This window comes from Motacilla alba, chromosome 2, assembly GCF_015832195.1.
Source record: "Motacilla alba alba isolate MOTALB_02 chromosome 2, Motacilla_alba_V1.0_pri, whole genome shotgun sequence".
Lineage (NCBI taxonomy): Eukaryota > Metazoa > Chordata > Aves > Passeriformes > Motacillidae > Motacilla > Motacilla alba.
In genome coordinates, this window is record NC_052017.1 from 45,212,824 (window position 1) to 45,220,851 (window position 8,028).

Sequence of the window (8,028 nt, forward strand, 5' to 3'; positions counted from 1 at the left end):
TTTGGAGCATTTGTTTCTTTGGCAATATCATTACAAAACCCCAGTACATTTATACTAGCCCACAGCAGCACCTGGCTATTATAGAAATGCATAGGAATGTACACAAGAATATTCATGTTCAAAGAAGGAGAGAAGTCCTAATGAGATCAGAAATTCACAGCCTGTTACAGATTTGAGACTGAGATTTGGAGAGGACTCTGCTCTTGCTGATTTCAGCTGGCAGTGAGGATACTTGGCTCTACTGGGAGATCTTTACCCCTCTTTTATAAATAAATCTATTTTTCAGTGATCTTCTGCATAGTTTGGCTTTTTTTACTCATCTTAACAAAGAATATGCAATTTAAAGGAAATAGATATAGAAAAATACATCAGCCTTTAGAGAAGGATAGTGCTAATAAGAAAGTAATTAAGTAACCACTCAATAACCATATGACTGCAGAGAAATGAATGGATAGGAGTTTTACATTCACATGAGGGGGAATAGAGAGATTCTGAGGGGCTCAAATCAGATCTGATGCCACTTCATTAATTTAAGGAAATAGGGGAGGTCTAGAATTTTTATTTTCTTCCACTGGAGAAAGAGGAAAGTATTTAATTTATGTTAATTGAGTCTTATCAGATTTCCCATCTTCAAAAAGTTCAGTATTTTCCCACTAAAAGTAATTCTTATCTCAGCTTTATATTACCTTAAAGTTGTTCTCTCTTTTTTCTCCCCAATATCTAAACATGGAAAGAGCTTAGACTTCCTAAGAAGTTAGACTTCCTAAAATGGATGTGGGTTTTGTATGTCCATTACAAACTTTAACACTGCTCTGTCATTTGTAATTCTGATGTAGGAACACAGAATCAGAAACTGCCCACTGTCTGGCTGCTCTTATGTTGTCCTCAGTCTTCCCAGTGGTTTGCCAGAATTTCCAAACAAGAACATCACCATCTAATCCCTTTGTAAGCTCTGTGAACATTTGCTGGCCAGGCCAGGCTAACATCACCTTGGTGAGACAGCTAAGTTCAGTTCCCTCTGATTTGGAGCTGATGTGCTGAGGGACAAGTCTGTACAATTTTCCTTGTGTGATGAGAGAGTAAGTGCTCCTCCCCCACAGGGTCCAGAGAGCTGCATATGATGGCCTGGCCACATATGAGAGTCACTTCCTAGTAGATTTGGACATCTACTGTTGCATAAACAGTGTAGATAGCTGGATTGAGATATTTAAAATACTTGGCGTGGGAAAGCACGCAGAAAGAACTGCTTCAAGTCGAAGAACATTGACTGTCTATACATATAATTTTATGGAGGAAAAATCACCATCACAAAGTGAAGGAGTTTTCCATTGACTTCACTAAGGCTTGCACAGCCTGCTTCCTTACAGTCCTTACAGTCCTGCTGGCTGTTGCTGATCAGCAACCGTGAAGGGGTCAACCTGCACCATGCATTTTGTCTAGACATGCCAGAATGCTATAGCAGAGTCTTGGGGGTTGGCAGAGGTGGTTACAGAGTTTTTCCATGTGTGTGGCAGGCTGACCCTGGCTGAATGCTAGATGCCCACTCCATCAGCTGAGCAGGGGAGAGATATTAGAGTGAAAGACAAAACAGGATTATGAGAAAGAGACACGAATCACAAATCACACCTTCCCATCCCTCCCTCCTTCCCAGGCTCAACTTCACTCCCAATTTTCTCTACCTTCTACCCTTCTACTCTACCCTGAGTGGTGCAGGAGGATGGGGAGTGGGAGTTGTAGTTCAGCTCATCACATGCTGTCTCTGCTGCTCCTTTTCATCATGTTCTTCCCCTGCTCCAGCATGGGGTCTTGCACACACAAGTCCCCTCCCATCAGGTGCAGTTCTTCATGAAGTGCTCCGTCATGGGTCCCTTCCAGCCCCTCAGGAACAGACTGTTCTAGTGTGGGTCCCTGCAGGGTTACAAGACCTGCCAGCAAGCCTGCTCCAGCATGGGCTCCTCTCTCCATGGGTCCAAAGATCCCACCAGGATTCTGCCCAAGCATGGGTTTCCCACAGGGGTCTCCTTCAGGCACATCCCCCTGCTCCAGTGGGGGTCCCTCCACAGGCTGCAAGTGCATCTCTGCTCCACCATGGACCTCCATGGGCTGCAGGGGCACAGCTGCCTCACCATGGTCTGCACCAGGAGAATCTCTGCTCTGGTGCCTGGAGCACCTGCTGCCCCTCCTTGTGCTCTGCTCTTGGTTTGTTTCTCTCACATATTCTCACTGCTTTCTCTGATGCTGTTTTGCAGGGTTTTTTTTCTTTTCCTCTTCTTATATATGTTATCCCAGAGGTGCTACCACTGTCACTGAAGGACTCAGCCTTGGCCAGTGGTGGGTCTGTGCTGGAACTGGCTGGCATTGGCTTCCAGCAACTTCTCAGAGAAGCCAGCCCTGCTACCAAACCCTTGCCACACAAATCCAACACGTCTACCCCTAAACACCCTGACCCTCAGAGTACAGTTCAAATGGAGGTGCATCATTCTATGTGATGCTACCCAAGCATCTAGGAGGTAAGAAAACAAGCTCTGAAGGTGAATGCTGTTAAATAGACACCCTGCTAAAATCAGACTTTTCCCCTCTGCAAAAAGTGAGGACCACAGGTGAAGAACTGTCACTCTAGTGACAAGAGTTGATCTCCTAAGCAAAAAAGTAACTTGATCTGCTTTGCTATCACCTTAATTGCTTCACCTTTGTTTTGAAGATGAAGAAAGAAGAAAAATTTGAAGCGTAAAGACTTTTTTCCTTTCATGTTACCTTTTAACCAAACTTTCCCTTGAACTAATTATCAACTTTCACTTCAGTGTACTTTTTTGAGAAGGTGAACACTCTTGTAAACCTGTCAATTCATCCACGTTTCTCTTTTGGCTATTGCAACTGATGAACAATTCCCTAAGTCTGTCTTTTTATTGAAGACAAATAATTTCTTTGTAATTGTTCCATCTTGATTTTTTTTATTTGTTTGTTTGTTTTGTTGCCTACAACACAACATTTCTGGTTTTCCTCTCTTTTTGGTTTTGTATCTATATTGACAGTGATGGGAGGGCTCTTGATTTTTAGTCCTAATGTCGGATAAATGTGAAAGTGTTTGTAAGCAGACCTATCCTCTCAGGCTGGAGGTGAGCAGGAGCAGCACGTATCATTTTACATTCTTCCCCCCTGCTCTAGAATCATTTCCCAGAAAAGAACAAGAATCAGCTGGGTCAGATTAGAGGGCCACACTTACTAGATCAGCCTGACGTGGTGTGCAAGTCTATGGATTGAAGCTCCCACGGGTTGAAAAATAATTGCGTCTGCAGTCAGTGTGCGCCCACACACAATGAAAGCTCCATCAAGAATGTCTAATTTGGCTTTCACCTCTCATTAGCTTAATGCAAAGTGCCCTGGTCCAGCTGGAAACTGTGTAGAAAATAATACCGTTTAATCCTTGTTAATATTATTTGTTGTTTTTATGGTATTCTTCTTCTGCAAGCGTTGAAGGGTGTTGTAGCAGCCATTTCATGTGGGCCATATACTGCATTTCACTGGTGAGCTTTGCTGACTGGCTCACCACAATAATGTCAACACACTTCTGAGAAAAGGCTGGGATTAATCATCATGGACATGTGACTTTAACAAGGGAGTCCAGGGAAGAGGAAAAAATGGGGCAAAATGAGGAAAAACATGTATGTGATGGTTAATCAAAAACATTCCTGTCCTTTGCTTATGGGAAATACACCTTTCCTTTGAGTGTGGGAATCATACCCTTTGCCTCAAAATGCCCTGTAAATTACACATAGCAAGTTGCAAGAAAACACTGAAAAGTTTTAAAGGGAAGCACATGAATTCTGAACTATACTGCTTTTGAGGAGCGAACAACACACTTCAGCTTCCTTATGCCCCTATCCAGTGTGTGCAACAGCTAAATAAACACCTCAAAGACAGAGACAGTTTGTCCCTAATAATTGTTGTCAATAAGAGATTGTGCTCCCTACTTTTTTCATCAAGAAATAAATCATTAAAGTAATAATCATATAGTAATTATCATAAAGGCACATGGGCATAGACCCTTATGGTGAGCCCCGGGGAAAATTCTGCTAAGAAAATATTCAAAAACCTCACACTGAGAGAGAGAAAGGAGTGCTCTTTGTCCTAATGAGAGAACATTCACTTTAGTAATTTTTAGGATGGTGCTTTCTACTGTGCTCTGACTCTCAGCACCAGAACAAGCTTGGTGAATCCTGAACTGACGGAATGTGTATTCAGTGCAGATGTCCATGAGGAAGGTGGTAGAGGAGCCAATGCAGACTCAAAGAGAGCAATCAAGATGCAGTTCATTGTGCTTGAAACACAGCTGCTGCATGAGATAGTATTTGCTTTCACTGGGTAAACCAAAGCTTTCAGCCAGCTGTGCAATACTCATCCAGCTGCCCAAAGAGCACCAGGTGAGTACCCCGTGCTGGTGAGAATTAGGGCAGTCACGGGCTGTTCCAGCTGAATTTCCAAGTATTTCATCTCCTCTGTTGAGATCAGGTCAAGCAGATGATTTATGATCTTATATGATGGTTATGAGTAAAGACCTAACTTAATGTGAAGAGCTTGAGCCTTGTCACTGTGCAGCTCTGAGAGTGAGCCTTGCTCCACAGAGCTTGGAAATGCATGAGCCAAAGGTGAGACAAGCCCATAATGGAGGAGAGGATGTGTCAGAGGGAGCAGAACCTGGGCTGCTGGTCTTGTACACACTGGACGGGGATGAGTGCAGCTACACATCACTGGGGGCTGAAGTACTGGGGAAATTGCTGTGTGCTGGCTCCTTGCTTCTGCTGCAGCTGAGAACAGCAATGATGCACAGCTTTCCTGGGATGGAAGATCAGCCCAGTGTGGCAGGGAAATGGTGAAAAGTACAGCATCTCCTGCAAGAGCACAGGAAAAAAAAAGGCATTTTTCAACCCTAGCAAATTTTTGGTATATTTTTAGCTCTATCTGGGGCTTATTGGAATATAATGAATGTGCTATCTCCTGAGGTAGGCAGGGAAATATGTAATAGTCTATTTATTTTTTGAGTTAGTTTTACTTACCACGCTTAATGAAGGTGATGGATTCCCCTTGTACTGTAGTTGTATCACCCTAGCAAACTAAATAAGACAGAGCTAATATTAGAGAAATATTAGCTTTCCTAATATTAAGGAAAAGATGTGAGAGCTTTTTATGTTTTCTTATTTCTGTTCAAGAGAGCCAAAGACATTGTTTCCTCTGCTTCAATCCTAGCAGGAACATCCAGCTGCAGTAATACAGCACATCTGTCACAGCACTCGTGGGATGCAGCTCCTCTCTGCTGTGCATGCCAGCTGTGTGGAGAAGAAGGAGTTGAAGTCTCATGACTGTCTCAACAAATATGGAAGGAAGGAGATGGGATTTTTATTGCCTGCCAGGCATAGAGCTCCACATGGTCTTTTACGTATTTGTGAAAATGTGAGCCATATGAGCACATTTCATTCCCTTGATAACTTCTTAAAGCAGTTCTCCTGCCAAAGCACTTCTTCTACTGAAGTGGTTCCAGAGGCTGTCTGCTCCTGCACCCCTGACCAGGTCTGGTGAGTCATGTCTTGGGGGAAGCAAGTGACTCAGGAGGTGCAAGGGAGAGCAACAAACACAAAGGCCAAGGTGCATTAGAGTCAAGACCCTTCTGATAAATGTAGCTATGTACTCAGATAATTATGTTATCAGCATGATCAGTGTTGTACTGACACTGGATCTACTCCACTCAACCCTCTGGATACAGGATTAAATCTCTGCAGGATAAAACGGAATTTTCCAAAATGAAGCAGAATTATTTGCATTGCTATCCATATAGGATCAGAAGAAGTTTCCTGAGCTGGAAGTGTGTTTGGAAGCTATTCTGTTACAGTGTTTATCAAGGATACACATGATGCTAAATAAGCAATACAACTCTACATGATCTGTCATAATATATAAATTATTGATCATTAATTAAAAAAAAAAGTGTACAGCTATAATAATGATCTGTGGAATATTTTGGATTCAACGAATCAAGTCTATATACTGACATTATGCAGCACATAATTTTGGTCAAAAGCTTAATTATTTCCAAGTTATTCATGGTGGTTAGATGAATTGTAGGAAACATAGTGCTTACAGCACTTGAATGCTGATTCTGATTAGTTTTTGAACAGGAGTGATATTCAGCGATGCTTGAATGCAGGGCTTTGAGCCAAGGCTTGTTACCTGCAAATACATGCACAAAGCACCTCAATAGCTTATAGAAATTTTTCTCATGCCAAAACATTTAAAGTGTTCTTGTTGATATCTCTGAATTCACTTGGCAGGTCTGCACAGGGAGTGCAGAAACATTTGTTACTGCTTATTCAATGATTTTATGCCACAAAGCAAACAGCCTTGAAGCTGAATGGTTATTCTCCCGTCGATTAGTTACCGTGGGGCTTTTTCCTCATCATAGCCTTGATGTGAAAATGATGAGACAATCAGACTTCTGCAAAGATTGCAACTTGTACATGAAAGGTCTTGTCCTGTCATCTTCTGCCCTTTGCCTGAGACATCACAAGCGGGGCTGGATGGAGCGGCAGAACGGAGAGGGATGCAAAAAGCTGCGCCCTGAGCCGGGGGGAGGTGGGGCACAGGCTATGAGCCAGTTCTGCCCCTGGCCAAACTTCTCATGCAATAAGGCTCACTCATTCACGTAAAGAAGATGAGCGGGATTTATCCCTGAGCACGCTTCAATAAACAGATAGCTTGTAATTTTCGTGTGAAACTGGCTGTGAAGAATGTGGTGCTGTTACAGTAGAATGGGAGAGGAATTGCTGCCCCTCCTGCTGGGTTTTCATGTATCCTTGGTATAAAGTTACTGTTTTCTTCTTGATCACAGTTGAAAGGGAATTTACTCAGGAAGGGAAACAAGCCGGACTTCATGAGGGGCTGCTTTTCCCTCTTCTTGTGCTATGCCAAATGCAGGGGAAGGAAAAAAACATACCAGCAACCCGGAGTGCCTGTTTGGCTGGTTTGTATCCATCTGCTCCCAATGGTAGTCAGGGGTGGTTCAGCAAAAAAAATAAGTATTGCCTTCCCACATGAGACACAGTGGCCTGAAAGGAGTGACTTGCTTGCATAGGAAGGGAGTGCTCATCATGATTCCAGATTCTGTACTGTATTAGTATGTAACTCTGAACTTCATATAAAGTCTTAGCAAGTTCTCTTCACAGTTTAGTTGGACAAAACAATCCTTTTCAGCCTCAGAACCAAGGACACCATTGCAGCTTCGGGCCCAAAAAGGGTAAACAACAGCGAATTGAGGAGAGCAATCTGAGGGGATGGGACTTCATAACCTGAAGCTGTAATTGGACAATTAATCCCAATATGTAAACGGGCCAAAACTTATAAAAGTGTGAAAACTCGTGACCAGTCATCCATCTTGTGTCCATCTTGGGTGGAGCCACAGCCAGGCTTTTGTACTGCCCGAGGTAGTAGGCCTTGAAAGGCCTTTTCATAAATACTTACTTTATTCCTTTAACACTGCCTAGCCTTTGTTCTAGGCAGCCTCTCAAGGCATCAATCACCTATCACACAGACAGGCAAAGGAGACAGCAGAGGGAGTCTTGAGGCTCAGGCATTTCTGAGCTGCTGGGAAAAAACCCAATTTTTTGTCAGGGAGAATTCGTATTCCATCATCTTTATCTGTCGCTAAGTGAAACCCTAACAAACCAGCTTAACAGCGGGAACATTCCTCATCATGTAAGCTCTGATTATTTGTTGCATACTGTACAGATCTCTGTCACTTTGTACAGACATCTCTGGTACAGATGTTCAAGCTCTGATAACAAAAGTTATAAATAGTATATGTGGTAAACAACTTGTAGGATAGAATACCATGACCAAATGGCACATATGCCTGTATGTGTATTTAGCAGAGATAGCCTGAGTCACATGGGGGTCTCCAAGGGGAAACCAGCACTTCCTCATGGTATATGTGAAATGGGTCCTTTATATATGGGAACTATTAGTGATGTGCCTGAACTA